The sequence below is a fragment of the Salmo salar genome, unplaced genomic scaffold (assembly GCF_905237065.1).
Source record: "Salmo salar unplaced genomic scaffold, Ssal_v3.1, whole genome shotgun sequence".
Lineage (NCBI taxonomy): Eukaryota > Metazoa > Chordata > Actinopteri > Salmoniformes > Salmonidae > Salmo > Salmo salar.
Window position 1 is genome coordinate 257,501 of NW_025548466.1, and position 23,807 is coordinate 281,307.

Here is a 23,807-nt window from a genome sequence, read left to right on the forward strand (position 1 = left end):
TCACTGGGTCCCACATGAAGACCAGATCACTGGTTGTGTAGCCAACTATAACAGCATACAATAATATATATATATATATATATATACAATAACACCCGATATATCACTGGGTCCCACATGAAGACCAGATCACTGGTGGTGTAGCCAACTATAACAGCATACAATAATAATATAATATATATATATACAATAACACCCGATATATCACTGGGTCTGCCATCCACATGAAGACCAGATCACTGGTTGTGTAGCCAACTATAACAGCATACAATAATAATATAAATATAATATATATATATACAATAACACCCGATATATCACTGGGTCTGCCATCCACATGAAGACCAGATCACTGGTGGTGTAGCCAACTATAACAGCATACAATAATATATATATATATATATATACAATAACACCATATATATCACTGGGTCCCACATGAAGACCAGATCACTGGTTGTGTAGCCAACTATAATAGCATACAATAATAATATAAATATAATATATATATATATACAATAACACCCGATATATCACTGGGTCCCACATGAAGACCAGATCACTGGTTGTGTAGCCAACTATAACAGCATACAATAATATATATATATATATATATACAATAACACCCGATATATCACTGGGTCCCACATGAAGACCAGATCACTGGTTGTGTAGCCAACTATAACAGCATACAATAATATATATATATATATATATATACAATAACACCCGATATATCACTGGGTCCCACATGAAGACCAGATCACTGGTGGTGTAGCCAACTATAACAGCATACAATAATAATATAATATATATATATACAATAACACCCGATATATCACTGGGTCTGCCATCCACATGAAGACCAGATCACTGGTTGTGTAGCCAACTATAACAGCATACAATAATAATATAAATATAATATATATATATACAATAACACCCGATATATCACTGGGTCTGCCATCCACATGAAGACCAGATCACTGGTGGTGTAGCCAACTATAACAGCATACAATAATATATATATATATATATACAATAACACCATATATATCACTGGGTCCCACATGAAGACCAGATCACTGGTTGTGTAGCCAACTATAATAGCATACAATAATAATATAAATATAATATATATATATATACAATAACACCCGATATATCACTGGGTCCCACATGAAGACCAGATCACTGGTTGTGTAGCCAACTATAACAGCATACAATAATATATATATATATATATATACAATAACACCCGATATATCACTGGGTCCCACATGAAGACCAGATCACTGGTTGTGTAGCCAACTATAACAGCATACAATAATATATATATATATATATATATACAATAACACCCGATATATCACTGGGTCCCACATGAAGACCAGATCACTGGTGGTGTAGCCAACTATAACAGCATACAATAATAATATAATATATATATATACAATAACACCCGATATATCACTGGGTCTGCCATCCACATGAAGACCAGATCACTGGTTGTGTAGCCAACTATAACAGCATACAATAATAATATAAATATAATATATATATATACAATAACACCCGATATATCACTGGGTCTGCCATCCACATGAAGACCAGATCACTGGTGGTGTAGCCAACTATAACAGCATACAATAATATATATATATATATATATACAATAACACCATATATATCACTGGGTCCCACATGAAGACCAGATCACTGGTTGTGTAGCCAACTATAATAGCATACAATAATAATATAAATATAATATATATATATATACAATAACACCCGATATATCACTGGGTCCCACATGAAGACCAGATCACTGGTTGTGTAGCCAACTATAACAGCATACAATAATATATATATATATATATATACAATAACACCCGATATATCACTGGGTCCCACATGAAGACCAGATCACTGGTTGTGTAGCCAACTATAACAGCATACAATAATATATATATATATATATATATACAATAACACCCGATATATCACTGGGTCCCACATGAAGACCAGATCACTGGTGGTGTAGCCAACTATAACAGCATACAATAATAATATAATATATATATATACAATAACACCCGATATATCACTGGGTCTGCCATCCACATGAAGACCAGATCACTGGTTGTGTAGCCAACTATAACAGCATACAATAATAATATAAATATAATATATATATATACAATAACACCCGATATATCACTGGGTCTGCCATCCACATGAAGACCAGATCACTGGTGGTGTAGCCAACTATAACAGCATACAATAATATATATATATATATATATATACACAATAACAAGATACAGTTGAAGTGGGAAGTTTACATCCACTAAGGTTGGAGTCATTAAAACTCATTTTTCAACCACTCCACAAATTTCTTCTTAACAAACTATAGTTTTGGCAAGTCGGTTGGGACATCTACTTTGTGCACGACAAAAGTTATTTTTCTAACAATTGTTTACAGACAGATTACTTCACTTATAATTCACTGTATCACAATTCCAGTGGGTCAGAAGTTTACATACACTAAGTTGACTGGTGCCTTTAAACAGCTTGGAAAATTCCAGAAAATGATGTCATGGCTTTAGAAGCTTCTGATAGGCTAATTGACATAATTTGAGTCAATTGGAGGTGTACCTGTGGATGTATTTCAAGGCCTACGGTATAGCAAATCTCCCATTCCTCTCAACATTTTTTTGAAAAAGCTGTTGTGCAGCAACTTACTGCCTTCCAGAAGACAAATAATGTATACGAAATGCTTCAGTCTAGACTGCACTCATGAAGGTGGTAAGTTACCTTTTAATGGCATCAGACCAAGGCTTTGCATTTGACCTTAGTGCTGCTTTTGACACCATTGATCAACAAATCCTAATTGGTCTACAAAAAACAAGTTCTTGTCTGGTTTGGGTCGTATCCGTTGGAAAGATTACAGTTTGTCTCTGTGGATGGTTTGTCATCTGACAAATCAATTGTAAGTTTCGGTGTTCCTCAAGGTTCTGTTTTAGGACCAATACTGTTATCACTATATATTCTGCCTCATTGGTGATGTCATTCAGAAACACAATGTCAACTTTCACTGCTATGTGGACGACACACAGCTGTACATTTTAATGAACATGGTGAAGCGCCAAAATTGCCTCCAATTTGGTCCTGCTGTACATGCCTACACGTATGTACAGCAGTTTGGCCCTGTCCGGGGGTTTCATCGGATGGGGCCACAGTGTCTTCTGATCCCTCCTGTCTCGGCCTCCAGTATTTATGCTGCAGTAGTTTATGTGTCGGGGGGCTAGGGTCAGTCTGTTACATCTGGAGAATTTCTCTTGTCTTATCCGGTGTCCTGTGTGAATTTAAATATGCTCTCTCTAATTCTCTCTTTCTCTCTTTCTTTCTTTCTCTCGGAGGACCTGAGCCCTAGGACCATGCCTCAGGACTACCTGGCATGATGACTCCTTGCTGTCCCCAGTCCACCTGGCCGTGCTGCTGCTCCAGTTTCAACTGTTCTGCCTGCGGCTATGGAACCCTGACCTGTTCACCGGACGTGCTTGTTGCACCCTCGACAACTACTATGATTATTATTATTTGACCACGCTGGTCATTTATGAACATTTTAACATCTTGACCATGTTCTGTTATAATATCCACCCGGCACAGCCAGAAGAGGACTGGCCACCCCTCATAGCCTGGTTCCTCTCTAGGTTTCTTCCTAGGTTTTTGGCCTTTCTAGGGAGTTTTTCCTAGCCACCGTGCTTCTTTCACATGCATTGCTTGCTGTTTGGGGTTTTAGGCTGGGTTTCTGTACAGCACTTTGAGATATCAGCTGATGTACGAAGGGCTATATAAATACATTTGATTTGATTTTGACGTACGCTACGGTCACAAGATGCAGGACTCCTTATTGTCCCTAGAATTTCTAAGCAAACAGCTGGAGGCAGGTCTTTCTACTATAGAGCTACATTTTTATGGAATGGTCTGCCTATCCATGTGAGAGACGCAGACTTGGTCTTGACCTTTAAGTCTTTACTGAAGAATCATCTCTTCAGTAGGTCCTATGATTAAGTATAGTCTGGCCCAGGAGTGTGAAGGTGAACGGAAAGGCTGGAGCAACGAACCGCCCTTGCTGTCTCTGCCTTGCCGGTTCCCCTCTTTCCACTGGGATTCTCTGCCTCTGACCCTATTACGGGGGCTGAGTCACTGGCTTACTAGTGCTCTTCCATGCCGCCCCTAGGAGAGGTGCGTCACATTGTGTCAGGCTTTGATGTGCTCGACTTGAGTGGGTTGAGTCACCGACGTGATCTTCCTGTCTTGCTCGGGCTCGTGCGGTGGAGGAGATCTTCGTGGGCTCAGCCTTGTCTCAGGGTAGTACGTTGGTGATCTGTTGGCAAAGTGGGTGGGGTTATATCCTGCCTGGTTGGCCCTGTCCAGGGGTATCGTCAGACGGGGCCACAGTGTCGTCGTCCCCCCGTCTCAACCTCCAGTATCTATGCTGCAATAGTCAGTGGGACACTGTCTTATCTGGTGTCCTGTGTGAATTAAAGTTTGCTCCCTCTAATTCTCTCTATACCCCTTCCCCACCCAGAGGACCTGAGCTCTAGGACCCCCTTCCCCACCCAGAGGACCTGAGCTCTAGGACCCCCTTCCCCACCCAGAGGACCTGAGCTCTAGGACCATGCCTCAGGACCACCTGGCCTGATGACTCCTGATTGTCTCCAGTCAACCTGGTTGTGCTGCTGCTTCAGTTTCAACTGTTCTGCCTGCGGCTCTGGAACCCTGACCTGTTATTGACTGTACGCTTGTTTATTCCATTTGTAACTCTATGTTGTTGTTTGTGTCGCACTGCTTTGCTTTATCTTGGCCAGGTCGCAGTTGTAAAGGAGAACTTGTTCTCCACTAGCTTACCTGGTTAAATAAAGGTGAAAAAATAAAATATTGTCTCGACCTCTGAATGCTCGGCTATGAAAAGCCAACTGCTCCGCCCTCAACCGCAGGGCTCTCCAGAGGGTGGTGCGATCTGCACAACACATCACCGGGGGCAAACTACCTGCCCTCCAGGACACCTACAGCACCCGATGTCACAGGAAGGCCAAAAAGATCATCAAGGACAACAACCACCCGAGCCACGGTCTGTTCACCCCGCTATCATCCAGAAGGAGACTGCTGGAAAAGCATTCCAGGTGAAGCTGGTTGAGAGAATGCGAAGAGTGTACAAAGCTGTCATCAAGGCAAAGGGTGGCTACTTTGAAGAATCTCAAATATAAAAATTATTTAGATTTGTTTAGCACTTTTTTGGTTACTACATGATTCCATATGTGTTATTTCATAGTGTTGCTGTCTTCACTATTATTCTACAATGTATAAAATAGTAAAAATAAAGAAAAACCCTGGAATGAGTAGGTGTGTCCAAACTTACTGTAGATACACCGAGTGTACAAAACATCAGGAACACCTGCTCTTTCAACAACATAGACTGACCAGGTGAATCCAGGTGAAAGCTATGATCCCTTATTGATGTCACCTGTTAAATCCACTTCAATCAGTGTAGATGAAGGGGAGGAGACGGGTTAGAGAAGGATTTATAAGCCTTGAGACATGGATTGGATGGATAGCATTATTCAAACCTTGTCTCTGATTTTCAAGCAAATTTAAGTCAGGACTGAGACCGGACCACCCAGGAACACTCAACACCTCTTGGAAAGCCATTCTGGTGTGTCTTTGGCATAAACATGTATATTAGTATTGTGGTGGCAGCATTATATTATGGGTTTGCTTGTCATCAGGGACTGGGGAGTTGGTCAACAGAAAATATAAAAGGAGACGAGGTGAGAAGTTATAGGAAAACCCACCGTCGTCTTCTGAAAACCGATTACTGGGATAAAGTTACATTTTTCAGTGGGACAATTAAACAAAGTGTTTATGCCAATGTAGGGATGTGGTGCTGACGAAAGACCAGGCCAATTCCAAATGCCTTGCAGTTGGTAGACCATACCCAATACAGCTCTACTCGCCCGTCGGCATGACAACAGTAGACCATACCCAATACAACTCTACTCGCCCGTCGGCATGACAACAGTAGACCATACCCAATACAGCTCTACTCGCCCGTCGGCATGACAACAGTAGACCATACCCAATACAGCTCTACTCGCCCGTCGGCATGACAACAGTAGACCATACCCAATACAGCTCTACTCGCCCGTCGGCATGACAACAGTAGACCATACCCAATACAACTCTACTCGCCCGTCGGCATGACAACAGTAGACCATACCCAATACAGCTCTACTCGCCCGTCGGCATGACAACGGTAGACCATACCCAATACAGCTCTACTCGCCCGTCGGCATGACAACGGTAGACCATACCCAATACAGCTCTACTCGCCCGTCGGCATGACAACGGTAGACCATACCCAATACAGATCTACTCGCCCGTCGGCATGACAACAGTAGATCTACTCGCCCGTCGGCATGACAACAGTAGACCATACCCAATACAGATCTACTCGCCCGTCGGCATGACAACAGTAGACCATACCCAATACAACTCTACTCGCCCGTCGGCATGACAACGGTAGACCATACCCAATACAGATCTACTCGCCCGTCGGCATGACAACAGTAGATCTACTCGCCCGTCGGCATGACAACAGTAGACCATACCCAATACAGATCTACTCGCCCGTCGGCATGACAACAGTAGACCATACCCAATACAGATCTACTCGCCCATCGGCATGACAACGGTAGAGATGAAAAGACATGACACAACCCAGCCATAATGCTCCAGAGGGCCAGTAAACGGCAGAACATCCACTTCAAACATTTTATCCAGGACAGGATGGCACCGTAACAGCAGGGGCCCACCAAATGGCTCGCTGTGCTCTACAAGGACACCGAAAAACCCTGCTGTGTGGGAGAAATCATTACATAAGGCTGTGAGGCAAGAAGTGCACTGGTGCATGCTGTGATCATTGTGTGCTGTAGACATTTGAAAATGATATTGTGCATTCTCCCTGTTGTGAATAACTTCTCTGTATTTCAAGGAGAACATGTCATGTTTTGTATCGTTATGTAGGGAACATTATGCCCTGAACAATGACCCACCTTTCCCGGTTGCACAAAGGATGTATCCATCGATAACGGAACAATATTCAATTCCCTAAGGAAAGAGACTCTCCTCCTGGGGCAGCGTGACCTCGTGCTAAGAGAGACCATGGAATGTTTCAGCCAATCAGGCAGGGAGACTCAGAAACTAGCCCCACTCTCATTGTCCATTCCAACTGAACTATAAAAGACAGGCACAAATAATTGCCACGGCCGACCGAAATCCTTCTGCTGCTCAGACGTTAGCATAGTTGGTAACTGGAAATCCTTCTGCTGCTCAGACGTTAGCATAGCTGGTAACTGGAAATCCTTCTGCTGCTCAGACGTTAGCATAGTTGGTAACTGGAAATCCTTCTGCTGCTCAGACGTTAGCATAGTTGGTAACTGGAAATCCTTCTGCTGCTCAGACGTTAGCATAGTTGGTAACTGGAAATCCTTCTGCTGCTCAGACGTTAGCATAGTTGGTAACTGGAAATCCTTCTGCTGCTCAGACGTTAGCATAGTTGGTAACTGGAAATCCTTCTGCTGCTCAGACGTTAGCATAGTTGGTAACTGGAAATCCTTCTGCTGCTCAGACGTTAGCATAGTTGGTAACTGGAAATCCTTCTGCTGCTCAGATGTTAGCATAGTTGGTAACTGGAAATCCTTCTGCTGCTCAGACGTTAGCATAGTTGGTAACTGGAAATCATTCTGCTGCTCAGACGTTAGCATAGTTGGTAACTGGAAATCCTTCTGCTGCTCAGACGTCAGCATAGTTGGTAACTGGAAATCCTTCTGCTGCTCAGACATCAGCATAGCTGGTAACTGGAAATCCTTCTGCTGCTCAGACGTTAGCATAGTTGGTAACTGGAAATCCTTCTGCTGCTCAGACGTTAGCATAGTTGGTAACTGGAAATCCTTCTGCTGCTCAGACGTTAGCATAGTTGGTAACTGGAAATCCTTCTGCTGCTCAGACGTTAGCATAGTTGGTAACTGGAAATCCTTCTGCTGCTCAGACGTTAGCATAGTTGGTAACTGGAAATCCTTCTGCTGCTCAGACGTTAGCATAGTTGGTAACTGGAAATCCTTCTGCTGCTCAGACGTCAGCATAGTTGGTAACTGGAAATCCTTCTGCTGCTCAGACGTTAGCATAGTTGGTAACTGGAAATCCTTCTGCTGCTCAGACGTTAGCATAGTTGGTAACTGGAAATCCTTCTGCTGCTCAGACGTTAGCATAGTTGGTAACTGGAAATCATTCTGCTGCTCAGACGTTAGCATAGTTGGTAACTGGAAATCCTTCTGCTGCTCAGACGTTAGCATAGTTGGTAACTGGAAATCCTTCTGCTGCTCAGACGTTAGCATAGTTGGTAACTGGAAATCCTTCTGCTGCTCAGACGTTAGCATAGTTGGTAACTGGAAATCCTTCTGCTGCTCAGACGTTAGCATAGTTGGTAACTGGAAATCCTTCTGCTGCTCAGACGTTAGCATAGTTGGTAACTGGAAATCCTTCTGCTGCTCAGACGTTAGCATAGTTGGTAACTGGAAAGCGCTCTTGCTTATTGATCATCCCTGATCTCAATGAGTGGAGGCCAAACACCAATATTGGAATTTTAACAATTGTCCTCTGCTTTCACTTTGATCTCAGTTGGACGAATACACCACCCCGGAACTGAATACACCACCCCGGGAACTGAATACACCACCCCGGAACTGAATACACCAACCCGGAACTGAATACACCACCCCGGGAACTGAATACACCACCCCGGGAACTGAATACACCACCCCGGAACTGAATACACCAACCCGGAACTGAATACACCACCCCGGGAACTGAATACACCACCCCGGAACTGAATACACCAACCCGGAACTGAATACACCACCCCGGGAACTGAATACACCACCCCGGAACTGAATACACCACCCCGGAACTGAATACACCACCCCGGGATCTGAATACACCACCCCGGGACTGAATACACCACCCCGGAACTGAATACACCACCCCGGGAACTGAATACACCACCCCGGGAACTGAATACACCACCCCGGGAACTGAATACACCACCCCAGAACTGAATACACCACCCCAGAACTGAATACACCACCCCGGGAACTGAATACACCACCCCGGAACTGAATACACCACCCCGGGAACTGAATACACCACCCGGGACTGAATACACCACCCCGGGAACTGAATACACCACCCCGGAACTGAATACACCACCCGGAACTGAATACACCACCCCGGGAACTGAATACACCACCCGGGACTGAATACACCACCCGGAACTGAATACACCACCCGGAACTGAATACACCACCCGGGACTGAATACACCACCCGGGAACTGAATACACCACCCGGGAACTGAATACACCACCCGGAACTGAATACACCACCCCGGAACTGAATACACCACCCCGGGAACTGAATACACCACCCCGGGAACTGAATACACCACCCCAGAACTGAATACACCACCCCAGAACTGAATACACCACCCCGGGAACTGAATACACCACCCGGAACTGAATACACCACCCCGGGAACTGAATACACCACCCGGGACTGAATACACCACCCGGGAACTGAATACACCACCCGGGAACTGAATACACCACCCCGGGACTGAATACACCACCCCGGAACTGAATACACCACCCCGGAACTGAATACACCACCCCGGGACTGAATACACCACCCGGGAACTGAATACACCACTCCGGGACTGAATACGCCACCCCGAACTGAATACACCACCCCGGACTGAATACACCACCCCGAACTGAATACACCACCCCGGGACTGAATACACCACCCCGGAACTGAATACACCACCCCGGAACTGAATACACCACCCGGGAACTGAATACACCACCCCAGAACTGAATACACCACCCCGGAACTGAATACACCACCCCGGAACTGAATACACCACCCCGGAACTGAATACACCACCCGGGAACTGAATACACCACCCCGGAACTGAATACACCACCCCGGGACTGAATACACCACCCCGGGAACTGAATACACCACCCGGGAACTGAATACACCACCCGGGAACTGAACACACCACCCGGGAACTGAATACACCACCCCGGGAACTGAATACACCACCCCAGAACTGAATACACCACCCGGGAACTGAATACACCACCCCGGAACTGAATACACCACCCCGGGACTGAATACACCACCCCGGAACTGAATACACCACCCCGGGAACTGAATACACCACCCCGGAACTGAATACACCACCCGGGAACTGAATACACCACCCCGAACTGAATACACCACCAATGATAGGTGGTGCCCAATTTACTGTAGAATATAGATAGATCCATATTTTGTATCCCATAATGAATTACCCAATGAATGAGACATAATCATAACATTAGGCCACACCTGTCACAGGTGTCGTAAGGAGTGGACCAAAATGCAGCGGGTAAAAGTGCTCATCTTCTTATTTATTAAAGAAAACACTTAATCACGAAATAAACAGACAACGATAACAGTCCAGTAAGGAGCACAGACTATACTGGAAACAACCAGCCACAAAACACACCCAACTAAATATGGCCTCCAATTAGAGACAATGATAACAGTCCAGTAAGGTGCACAGACTATACTGGAAACAACCAGCCACAAAACACACCCAACTAAATATGGCCTCCAATTAGAGACAACGATAACAGTCCAGTAAGGTGCACAGACTATACTGGAAACAACCAGCCACAAAACACACCCAACTAAATATGGCCTCCAATTAGAGACAACGATAACAGTCCAGTAAGGTGCACAGACTATACTGGAAACAACCAGCCACAAAACACACCCAACTAAATATGGCCTCCAATTAGAGACAACGATAACAGTCCAGTAAGGTGCACAGACTATACTGGAAACAACCAGCCACAAAACACACCCAACTAAATATGGCCTCCAATTAGAGACAACGATAACAGTCCAGTAAGGTGCACAGACTATACTGGAAACAACCAGCCACAAAACACACCCAACTAAATATGGCCTCCAATTAGAGACAATGATAACAGTCCAGTAAGGTGCACAGACTATACTGGAAACAACCAGCCACAAAACACACCCAACTAAATATGGCCTCCAATTAGAGACAACGATAACAGTCCAGTAAGGTGCACAGACTATACTGGAAACAACCAGCCACAAAACACACCCAACTAAATATGGCCTCCAATTAGAGACAACGACAACAGTCCAGTAAGGTGCACAGACTATACTGGAAACAACCAGCCACAAAACACACCCAACTAAATATGGCCTCCAATTAGAGACAACGATAACAGTCCAGTAAGGTGCACAGACTATACTGGAAACAACCAGCCACAAAACACACCCAACTAAATATGGCCTCCAATTAGAGACAACGATAACAGTCCAGTAAGGTGCACAGACTATACTGGAAACAACCAGCCACAAAACACACCCAACTAAATATGGCCTCCAATTAGAGACAACGATAACAGTCCAGTAAGGTGCACAGACTATACTGGAAACAACCAGCCGCAAAACACACCCAACTAAATATGGCCTCCAATTAGAGACAACGATAACAGTCCAGTAAGGTGCACAGACTATACTGGAAACAACCAGCCACAAAACACAAGTGAAAACAAACACAACTAAATATGGCCTCCAATTAGAGACAACAATAACCAGCTGCCTCTAATTGGAGGTCATTGACAAAACTAACATAGAAAAGCTAGATAAACACATAGAAATAGATAACATAAAACATAAACCAAAAACCCTAACACCCCCTGCCACGCCCTGACCAAACTACAATGATAAATAACCCCTTTTACTGGTCAGGACGTGACAACACCGCTACGACGAAGACACACCAGAGAGAAGACAGATGGCACTGTACTGGATGGCTGTGGTTTGGGAGCTGAGCTATTTGGAATTATTTTGGCATTTATCTTTACTTTATTTTCCTGAAATGTATTTGCTATCCTTTTTTATAACCGGCAAGAACTTTTGAACATCAGATCGTCAGTTACTTTCCCCAATTCCAGCTTCAACTTCGACTAATCTGCCCTGGGCTCTTTCTGTAATTACGACCCAATTTTCAGGCAATCCAAGAGGAAACGCCGGCATTACAGAGGCAGGAGAGGGAGAGTCCTGGTGAGATTAATGAGAAGGGAAAACCGGCCACCCCTTCCCTGCATTCCATTGGCCAAGAAGATGGATGACCTTGGATCAAGGATTTGCTTGTAACAGCAATATTCTCCGCTTTTCAGAAACATGTCTTTTGGTCAAGACACTCCAATAAGGATGGGAGAAATGTAAAATTTCTCTTAACGTTTAAACGTAAATAAAAATCATACAATTATGTGAATTCAGAATTCAGATGTGGTTCTGTGTATGACCACTAAGAATTTCTGCAGTTCAATCTATCACATTCCTGGTTACTGACATACCTAGGTACCACAGCCACAAAGTCTTAATGCCCACCTATTTCTACAATTGATCTTCTTAAAATGTGATTTTAAACCTAACCCTAACCTTAATCCTAACCTTAACCACATGGCTAACCTTATGCCTAACCCGAACCTTAAATGAACACCAAAAAGATAATTTTGACTTTGTGTTTGTGGTAACTAGTGGAAACCCTACCAGATGGTGCTCACCTTACTGCGGTCCACCACTCACTCAGCAACGATGGTATTAATGAGTTTTACATTCTCTGCCCTCCATGTTGTTCTCAGTTGTCAGTTAAACAGGAAGTACCTGGTGACTTGATCCATTGAGAATAGATCATCAGAATCAGAGATTATGCTACAGGACTGCTTTGCTAGCGCTGATTAGAATATGTTCCGAAACTCCACCTATAACACCAACGAGCTAACCCCCTCCGTCACCGGCTTCATAAGGAAATGGATCGGCGACGTTGTCCCAACACTGAAGGTTTGCTGCTTCCCCAATCAAAAGCCCTGGTTTGACACCTCCGTCACTGGCTTCATAAGGAAATGGATCGGCGACGTTGTCCCAACACTGAAGGTTTGCTGCTTCCCCAATCAAAAGCCCTGGTTTGACACCTCCGTCACTGGCTTCATAAGGAAATGGATCGGCGACGTTGTCCCAACACTGAAGGTTTGCTGCTTCCCCAATCAAAAGCCCTGGTTTGACACCTCCGTCACTGGCTTCATAAGGAAATGGATCGGCGACGTTGTCCCAACACTGAAGGTTTGCTGCTTCCCCAATCAAAAGCCCTGGTTTGACACCTCCGTCACCGGCTTCATAAGGAAATGGATCGGCGACGTTGTCCCAACACTGAAGGTTTGCTGCTTCCCCAATCAAAAGCCCTGGTTTGACACCTCCGTCACCGGCTTCATAAGGAAATGCATCGGGGACGTTGTCCCAACACTGAAGGTTTGCTGCTTCCCCAATCAAAAGCCCTGGTTTGACACCTCCGTCACTGGCTTCATAAGGAAATGGATCGGCGACGTTGTCCCAACACTGAAGGTTTGCTGCTTCCCCAATCAAAAGCCCTGGTTTGACACCTCCGTCACCGGCTTCATAAGGAAATGGATCGGGGACGTTGTCCCAACACTGAAGGTTTGCTGCTTCCCCAATCAAAAGCCCTGGTTTGACACCTCCGTCACTGGCTTCATAAGGAAATGGATCGGGGACGTTGTCCCAACACTGAAGGTTTGCTGCTTCCCCAATCAAAAGCCCTGGTTTGACACCTCCGTCACCGGCTTCATAAGGAAATGGATCGGCGACGTTGTCCCAACACTGAAGGTTTGCTGCTTCCCCAATCAAAAGCCCTGGTTTGACACCTCCGTCACCGGCTTCATAAGGAAATGGATCGGGGACGTTGTCCCAACACTGAAGGTTTGCTGCTTCCCCAATCAAAAGCCCTGGTTTGACACCTCCGTCACTGGCTTCATAAGGAAATGGATCGGGGACGTTGTCCCAACACTGAAGGTTTGCTGCTTCCCCAATCAAAAGCCCTGGTTTGACACCTCCGTCACCGGCTTCATAAGGAAATGGATCGGCGACGTTGTCCCAACACTGAAGGTTTGCTGCTTCCCCAATCAAAAGCCCTGGTTTGACACCTCCGTCACCGGCTTCATAAGGAAATGGATCGGGGACGTTGTCCCAACACTGAAGGTTTGCTGCTTCCCCAATCAAAAGCCCTGGTTTGACACCTCCGTCACTGGCTTCATAAGGAAATGGATCGGGGACGTTGTCCCAACACTGAAGGTTTGCTGCTTCCCCAATCAAAAGCCCTGGTTTGACACCTCCGTCACTGGCTTCATAAGGAAATGGATCGGGGACGTTGTCCCAACACTGAAGGTTTGCTGCTTCCCCAATCAAAAGCCCTGGTTTGACACCTCCGTCACCGGCTTCATAAGGAAATGGATCGGCGACGTTGTCCCAACACTGAAGGTTTGCTGCTTCCCCAATCAAAAGCCCTGGTTTGACACCTCCGTCACTGGCTTCATAAGGAAATGCATCGGGGACGTTGTCCCAACACTGAAGGTTTGCTGCTTCCCCAATCAAAAGCCCTGGTTTGACACCTCCGTCACTGGCTTCATAAGGAAATGCATCGGGGACGTTGTCCCAACACTGAAGGTTTGCTGCTTCCCCAATCAAAAGCCCTGGTTTGACACCTCCGTCACTGGCTTCATAAGGAAATGCATCGGGGACGTTGTCCCAACACTGAAGGTTTGCTGCTTCCCCAATCAAAAGCCCTGGTTTGACACCTCCGTCACCGGCTTCATAAGGAAATGGATCGGGGACGTTGTCCCAACACTGAAGGTTTGCTGCTTCCCCAATCAAAAGCCCTGGTTTGACACCTCCGTCACTGGCTTCATAAGGAAATGGATCGGGGACGTTGTCCCAACACTGAAGGTTTGCTGCTTCCCCAATCAAAAGCCCTGGTTTGACACCTCCGTCACCGGCTTCATAAGGAAATGGATCGGCGACGTTGTCCCAACACTGAAGGTTTGCTGCTTCCACAATCAAAAGCCCTGGTTTGACACCTCCGTCACTGGCTTCATAAGGAAATGCATCGGGGACGTTGTCCCAACACTGAAGGTTTGCTGCTTCCACAATCAAAATCCCTGGTTTGACACTGAGGTTGGCGCTAAACTAAAGGACAGGACTATCACAGACAACCCTGAGGCTACGGCTGAGGACAGGAACAAGGACAACAAGTCCCGCTAGGACCTCTGCAGAGTTATCAAACGAGCAAAAGGACAGTATAGAAGTAACGTGGCCTCCTATTTCACAGAGTACGCTGCATGTCGCATGAGCCGCAGTCCATTACGGATTACAAAGGAAGACCGACACGTGATGTGCCCAACGATGCCTCTCTACCAGACCAGCTCAATGCATTTTATGCACGTTTTGACAATAACAACACCATACAGTGAGGGAGGGCCACGCCGACCCAGAGGACTGGGTGATCTCACTCTTCAAGGCCGACGAAAGGTTTTTAATCAGGTCGGCACTCGCAAGGCCGCGGGGCTGGACGGTATTCCAGGGTGCGTTCTCAGAGCATGCTCAGATTAGTTGGCAGGCATATTCATGGTAATGTCCAATCTCTCCTTGTCCCAGTCTGTAATGTCCAATCTCTCCTTGTCCCAGTCTGTAATGTTTCTCTCCTTATCCCAGTCTGTAATGTCCAATCTCTCCTTATCCCAGTCTGTAATGTCCAATCTCTCCTTATCCCAGTCTGTAATGTCCAATCTCTCCTTATCCCAGTCTGTAATGTCCAATCTCTCCTTATCCCAGTCTGTAATGTCCAATCTCTCCTTGTCCCAGTCTGTAATGTCCAATCTCTCCTTATCCCAGTCTGTAATGTCCAATCTCTCCTTATCCCAGTCTGTAATGTTTCTCTCCTTGTCCCAGTCTGTAATGTCCAATCTCTCCTTATCCCAGTCTGTAATGTCCAATCTCTCCTTGTCCCAGTCTGTAATGTCCAATCTCTCCTTATCCCAGTCTGTAATGTCCAATCTCTCCTTATCCCAGTCTGTAATGTTTCTCTCCTTGTCCCAGTCTGTAATGTCCAATCTCTCCTTATCCCAGTCTGTAATGTCCAATCTCTCCTTGTCCCAGTCTGTAATGTCCAATCTCTCCTTATCCCAGTCTGTAATGTCCAATCTCTCCTTATCCCAGTCTGTAATGTCCAATCTCTCCTTATCCCAGTCTGTAATGTTTCTCTCCTTATCCCAGTCTGTAATGTCCAATCTCTCCTTATCCCAGTCTGTAATGTCCAATCTCTCCTTGTCCCAGTCTGTAATGTCCAATCTCTCCTTATCCCAGTCTGTAATGTCCAATCTCTCCTTGTCCCAGTCTGTAATGTCCAATCTCTCCTTATCCCAGTCTGTAATGTCCAATCTCTCCTTGTCCCAGTCTGTAATGTCCAATCTCTCCTTATCCCAGTCTGTAATGTCCAATCTCTCCTTATCCCAGTCTGTAATGTCCAATCTCTCCTTGTCCCAGTCTGTGTTTCTCTCCTTGTCCCAGTCTGTAATGTTTCTCTCCTTGTCCCAGTCTGTAATGTCCCATCTCTCCTTATCCCAGTCTGTAATGTCCAATCTCTCCTTGTCCCAGTCTGTAATGTCCCATCTCTCCTTATCCCAGTCTGTAATGTCCAATCTCTCCTTGTCCCAGTCTGTAATGTCCAATCTCTCCTTGTCCCAGTCTGTAATGTCCAATCTCTCCTTGTCCCAGTCTGTAATGTCCAATCTCTCCTTATCCCAGTCTGTAATGTTTCTCTCCTTGTCCCAGTCTGTAATGTCCAATCTCTCCTTATCCCAGTCTGTAATGTCCAATCTCTCCTTACCCCAGTCTGTAATGTCCAATATCTCCTTGTCCCAGTCTGTAATGTCCAATCTCTCCTTGTCCCAGTCTGTAATGTCCAATCTCTCCTTATCCCAGTCTGTAATGTCCAATCTCTCCTTATCCCAGTCTGTAATGTCCAATCTCTCCTTGTCCCAGTCTGAAATGTCCAATCTCTCCTTATCCCAGTCTGTAATGTCCAATCTCTCCTTGTCCCAGTCTGAAATGTCCAATCTCTCCTTAGCCCAGTCTATAATGTCCAATCTCTCCTTATCCCAGTCTGTAATGTTTCTCTCCTTATCCCAGTCTGTAATGTCCAATCTCTCCTTGTCCCAGTCTGAAATGTCCAATCTCTCCTTAGCCCAGTCTATAATGTCCAATCTCTCCTTATCCCAGTCTGTAATGTTTCTCTCCTTGTCCCAGTCTGTAATGTTTCTCTCCTTGTCCCAGTCTGTAATGTCCAATCTCTCCTTGTCCCAGTCTGTAATGTCCAATCTCTCCTTATCCCAGTCTGTAATGTTTCTCTCCTTGTCCCAGTCTGTAATGTCCAATCTCTCCTTATCCCAGTCTGTAATGTTTCTCTCCTTACCCAGTCTGTAATGTTTCTCTCCTTGTCCCAGTCTGTAATGTCCAATCTCTCCTTGTCCCAGTCTGTAATGTCCAATCTCTCCTTATCCCAGTCTGTAATGTCCAATCTCTCCTTGTCCCAGTCTGTAATGTTTCTCTCCTTGTCCCAGTCTGTAATGTCCAATCTCTCCTTATCCCAGTCTGTAATGTCCAATCTCTCCTTATCCCAGTCTGTAATGTCCAATATCTCCTTGTCCCAGTCTGTAATGTCCAATCTCTCCTTGTCCCAGTCTGTAATGTCCAATCTCTCCTTGTCCCAGTCTGTAATGTCCAATCTCTCCTTGTCCCAGTCTGTAATGTTTCTCTCCTTGTCCCAGTCTGTAATGTCCAATCTCTCCTTGTCCCAGTCTGTAATGTCCAATCTCTCCTTGTCCCAGTCTGTAATGTCCAATCTCTCCTTGTCCCAGTCTGTAATGTCCAATCTCTCCTTGTCCCAGTCTGTAATGTCCAATCTCTCCTTGTCCCAGTCTGTAATGTCCAATCTCTCCTTATCCCAGTCTGTAATGTTTCTCTCCTTATCCCAGTCTGTAATGTCCAATCTCTCCTTGTCCCAGTCTGTAATGTCCAATCTCTCCTTATCCCAGTCTGTAATGTCCAATCTCTCCTTATCTCAGTCTGTAATGTTCAACCTCTCCTTATCCAGTCTTTAATCCCCACATGTTTTAAGATGACCACCATCATTCTAGAACTTTAAGGCTTTAAGCCCCAATGACTAACCGCCCTGTAGCCCTCACAGCTGTAGTCATGAAGGGCTTTGAGAAGCTGGTTATGGCACACATCAACTCCACCACTCTGGACCCACTCCAGTTTACATACCGCCCCAACAGATCCACAGACGACGCAATCTCAGGTGCACACTGCCCTCACCCACCTAGATGAGAGGAATACCTACAGTGAGCTCCAAAAGTATTGGGACAGTGACCCATTTGTTGCTTTGGCTCTGTACTCCAGCACTTTGGATTTGAAATGATACAACGACTCTGAGGTTAAAGTGCAGACTGTCAGCTCCAATTTGAGGGTATTTTCATCCATATCGGCTAAACCGTTTAGAAATTGCAGCACTTTTTGTACATAGGCCCCCCATTTTGGGGGACCTAAAATATTGGGACAAACTTACTTATCTGTGTATTAAAGTAGTAAAAAGTATAGTATTTGGTCCCATATTCCTAGCACGCAATGCTTACATCAAACCTGTGACTCTGCAACCTTGTTGGATGCATTTGCTGTGTGTTTTGGTTGTGTTTCAGATTATTTTGTGCCCAATAGAAATTAATGGTAATTATTGTATCAATAATGAATCATGTGTATCATGTGTCATTTTGTATTCAATATTATTGTAAATAAGAATATAATATGTTTCTAAACACTCTACATTAGAGAAAGTTACAGAAGCATAAACATCATGCCCTCCCAAAATGCTAACCACCCCTGTTATTGTAATGGTGAGAGGTTAGCATGTCTTGGGGTATGATATAAAATGCTAACCTCCCCTGTTATTGTAATGGTGAGAGATTAGCATGTCTTGGGGGTATGATATAAAATGCTAACCACCCCTGTTATTGTAATGGTGAGAGGTTAGCATGTCTTGGGGGTATGATATAAAATGCTAACCTCCCCTGTTATTGTAATGGTGAGAGATTAGCATGTCTTGGGGGTTATGATATAAAATGCTAACCTCCCCTGTTATTGTAATGGTGAGAGATTAGCATGTCTTGGGGGTATGATATAAAATGCTAACCTCCCCTGTTATTGTAATGGTGAGAGATTAGCATGTCTTGGGGGTATGATATAAAATGCTAACCTCCCCTGTTATTGTAATGGTGAGAGATTAGCATGCCTTGGGGTATGATATTTGTGCGTCTGTAACTTTTCTCACTCATCGTTATTCATTCATGGTTATCCGTAATCATGCTACCATCCATATTAATGTAGAGGTGTTTAGAAGCATATTCTAATGCCCCTTTGGCAGAAATTACAACTGTGACTTTTTCTTGGTAAGTCTCTAAGAGCTTTCCACACCTGGACTGTGCAATATTTGCCCATTATTAGTAAAATAATCTTCAAGTTCTGTCAAGTTGGTTGTTGGTAATTGCTATACAGCCATTTTCAAGTCTTGCCATAGATTTTCAAGCTGCTGTATGTCAAAACTGTAACTAGGTCACTCAGGTATATTCAATGTTGTCTTGGTAACCAACTCCAGTGTAGATTTGACCTTGTGTTTTAGGTTATTGTCCTGCTGAAAGGTGAATTCATGTCCCAGTGTAGATGTGGCCTTGTGTTTTAGGTTATTGTCCTGCTGAAAGGTGAATTCATGTCCCAGGGTAGATGTGGCCTTGTGTTTTAGGTTATTGTCCTGCTGAAAGGTGAATTCATCTCCCAGGGTAGATGTGGCCTTGTGTTTTAGGTTATTGTCCTGCTGAAAGGTGAATTCATGTCCCAGGGTAGATGTGGCCTTGTGTTTTAGGTTATTGTCCTGCTGAAAGGTGAATTCATGTCCCAGGGTAGATGTGGCCTTGTGTTTTAGGTTATTGTCCTGCTGAAAGGTGAATTCATCTCCCAGGGTAGATGTGGCCTTGTGTTTTAGGTTATTGTCCTGCTGAAAGGTGAATTCATGTCCCAGGGTAGATGTGGCCTTGTGTTTTAGGTTATTGTCCTGCTGAAAGGTGAATTCATCTCCCAGGGTAGATGTGGCCTTGTGTTTTAGGTTATTGTCCTGCTGAAAGGTGAATTCATGTCCCAGGGTAGATGTGGCCTTGTGTTTTAGGTTATTGTCCTGCTGAAAGGTGAATTCATCTCCCAGGGTAGATGTGGCCTTGTGTTTTAGGTTATTGTCCTGCTGAAAGGTGAATTCATCTCCCAGGGTAGATGTGGCCTTGTGTTTTAGGTTATTGTCCTGCTGAAAGGTGAATTCATGTCCCAGGGTAGATGTGGCCTTGTGTTTTAGGTTATTGTCCTGCTGAAAGGTGAATTCATCTCCCAGGGTAGATGTGGCCTTGTGTTTTAGGTTATTGTCCTGCTGAAAGGTGAATTCATGTCCCAGGGTAGATGTGGCCTTGTGTTTTAGGTTATTGTCCTGCTGAAAGGTGAATTCATGTCCCAGTGTAGATGTGGCCTTGTGTTTTAGGTTATTGTCCTGCTGAAAGGTGAATTCATGTCCCAGGGTAGATGTGGCCTTGTGTTTTAGGTTATTGTCCTGCTGAAAGGTGAATTCATGTCCCAGGGTAGATGTGGCCTTGTGTTTTAGGTTATTGTCCTGCTGAAAGGTGAATTCATCTCCCAGGGTAGATGTGGCCTTGTGTTTTAGGTTATTGTCCTGCTGAAAGGTGAATTCATGTCCCAGTGTCTGGTGGAAAGCAGAACCAGGTTCTCCTCCAGGATGTTGTTCTGTGCTTCATCTCCCAGTGTCTGGTGGAAAGCAGAACCAGGTTCTCCTCTAGGATGTTGTCTGTGCTTCATCTCCCAGTGTCTGGTGGAAAGCAGAACCAGGTTCTCCTCCAGGATGTTGTCTGTGCTTCATCTCCCAGTGTCTGGTGGAAAGCAGAACCAGGTTCTCCTCCAGGATGTTGTTCTGTGCTTCATGTCCCAGTGTCTGGTGGAAAGCAGAACCAGGTTCTCCTCCAGGATGTTGTTCTGTGCTTCATCTCCCAGTGTCTGGTGGAAAGCAGAACCAGGTTCTCCTCCAGGATGTTGTTCTGTGCTTCATCTCCCAGTGTCTGGTGGAAAGCAGAACCAGGTTCTCCTCTAGGATGTTGTTCTGTGCTTCATGTCCCAGTGTCTGGTGGAAAGCAGAACCAGGTTCTCCTCTAGGATGTTGTTCTGTGCTTCATGTCCCAGTGTCTGGTGGAAAGCAGAACCAGGTTCTCCTCTAGGATGTTGTTCTGTGCTTCATCTCCCAGTGTCTGGTGGAAAGCAGAACCAGGTTCTCCTCTAGGATGTTTTTCTGTGCTTCATGTCCCAGTGTCTGGTGGAAAGCAGACTGAACCAGGTTCTCCTCCAGGATGTTGTTCTGTGCTTCATGTCCCAGTGTCTGGTGGAAAGCAGAACCAGGTTCTCCTCCAGGATGTTGTTCTGTGCTTCATGTCCCAGTGTCTGGTGGAAAGCAGAACCAGGTTCTCCTCTAGGATGTTGTTCTGTGCTTCATCTCCCAGTGTCTGGTGGAAAGCAGAACCAGGTTCTCCTCTAGGATGTTGTTCTGTGCTTCATGTCCCAGTGTCTGGTGGAAAGCAGAACCAGGTTCTCCTCTAGGATGTTGTTCTGTGCTTCATCTCCCAGTGTCTGGTGGAAAGCAGAACCAGGTTCTCCTCTAGGATGTTGTTCTGTGCTTCATGTCCCAGTGTCTGGTGGAAAGCAGACTGAACCAGGTTTCCCTCCAGGATGTTGTTCTGTGCTTCATCTCCCAGTGTCTGGTGGAAAGCAGAACCAGGTTCTCCTCTAGGATCAGGTTAACCTGTTAGGGCTAGGGGGCAGTATATCCATTAACCTGTTAGGGGGCAGTATATCCATTAACGATTCTTAATGGTTATAAATGTATATCACTGGTGGTGCAGCCAACTACAATAACAACACTATATAAATGTATATATATCACTGGTGGTGCAGCCAACTACAATAACAACACTATATAAATGTATATATATCACTGGTGGTGCAGCCAACTACAATAACAACACTATATACATGTATATCACTGGTGGTGCAGCCAACTACAATAACAACACTATATAGATGTATATACATTTACATTTTAGACATTTAGCAGACGCTCTTATCCAGAGCGACTTACAAATTGGTGCATTCACCTATAATATCCAGTGGAACAACCACTTTACAATAGTGCATCTAAATCTTTTAAGGGGGGGGGTTAGAAGGATTACTTTATCCTATCCCAGGTATTCCTTGAAGAGGTGGGGTTTCAGGTGTCTCCGGAAGGTGGTGATTGACTCCGCTGTCCTGGCGTCGTGAGGGAGCTTGTTCCACCATTGGGGTGCCAGAGCAGCGAACAGTTTTGACTGGGCTGAGCGGGAACTGTGCTTCCTCAGAGGTAGGGAGGCGAGCAGGCCAGAGGTGGATGAACGGAGTGCCCTTGTTTGGGTGTAGGGCCTGATCAGAGCCTGAAGGTACGGAGGTGCCGTTCCCCTCACAGCTCCGTAGGCAAGCACCATGGTCTTGTAGCGGATGCGAGCTTCGACTGGAAGCCAGTGGAGAGAGCGGAGGAGCGGGGTGACGTGAGAGAACTTGGGAAGGTTGAACACCAGACGGGCTGCGGCGTTCTGGATGAGTTGTAGGGGTTTAATGGCACAGGCAGGGAGCCCAGCCAACAGCGAGTTGCAATAATCCAGACGGGAGATGACAAGTGCCTGGATTAGGACCTGCGCCGCTTCCTGTGTGAGGCAGGGTCGTACTCTGCGAATGTTGTAGAGCATGAACCTACAGGATCGGGTCACCGGTGGTGCAGCCAACTACAACAGCAGCCAACTACAATAACAACACTATATAAATGAATAAATATATATCACTGGTGGTGCAGCCAACTACAATAACAACACTATATAAATGTATGTATATCACTGGTGGTGCAGCCAACTACAATAACAACACTATATAAATGAATAAATATATATCACTGGTGGTGCAGCCAACTACAATAACAACACTATATAAATGAATAAATATATATCACTGGTGGTGCAGCCAACTACAATAACAACACCATATAAATATATATTTATCAGTGGAGTCTGCTGAGGGGAGAACGGCTCATAATAATGGCCGGAACGGAGCAAATGGAATGACATCAAACACCTGGAAACCATGGAAACCAATGTGTTTGATGTATTTGATACCATTTCACTAATTCCGCTCCAGTCATTACCACGAGCCCGTTCTCCCAAATTAAGGTGACACCAACCTCCTGTGATATATATATATATATATATATATAGAGAGAGAGAGTGTGTGAGTCTCTGTATACACTGAGTGTACAAGACATTAAGAAAGCCTTACCTAATATTGACTTGCAACTGCACCCTTTTGCTCTCAGAACAGCCTCAATTCGTCTGGGCATGGACTCTACAAAGTGTCGAAAGCGTTCCACGAGGGATGGTGGCCCATGTTGATTCCAACGCTTCCCACAGTTGTGTCAAGTTGGCAGAATGTCCTTTGGGTGGTGGGCTATTCTTGCTGCATACAGGAAACTGTTGAGCGTGAAAAACCCAGCAGCTTTGCAGTTCT

At 45.2% G+C, this 23,807-nt stretch overlaps 1 protein-coding gene across 1 annotated transcript in view; it reads right to left on the reverse strand.

The window, feature by feature from the left end:
• LOC123724029 (glycine receptor subunit beta) overlaps nucleotides 1-23,807 on the reverse strand; it is a 56,541-nt gene that overhangs the window by 9,779 nt on the left and 22,955 nt on the right. The window lies entirely within an intron of this gene.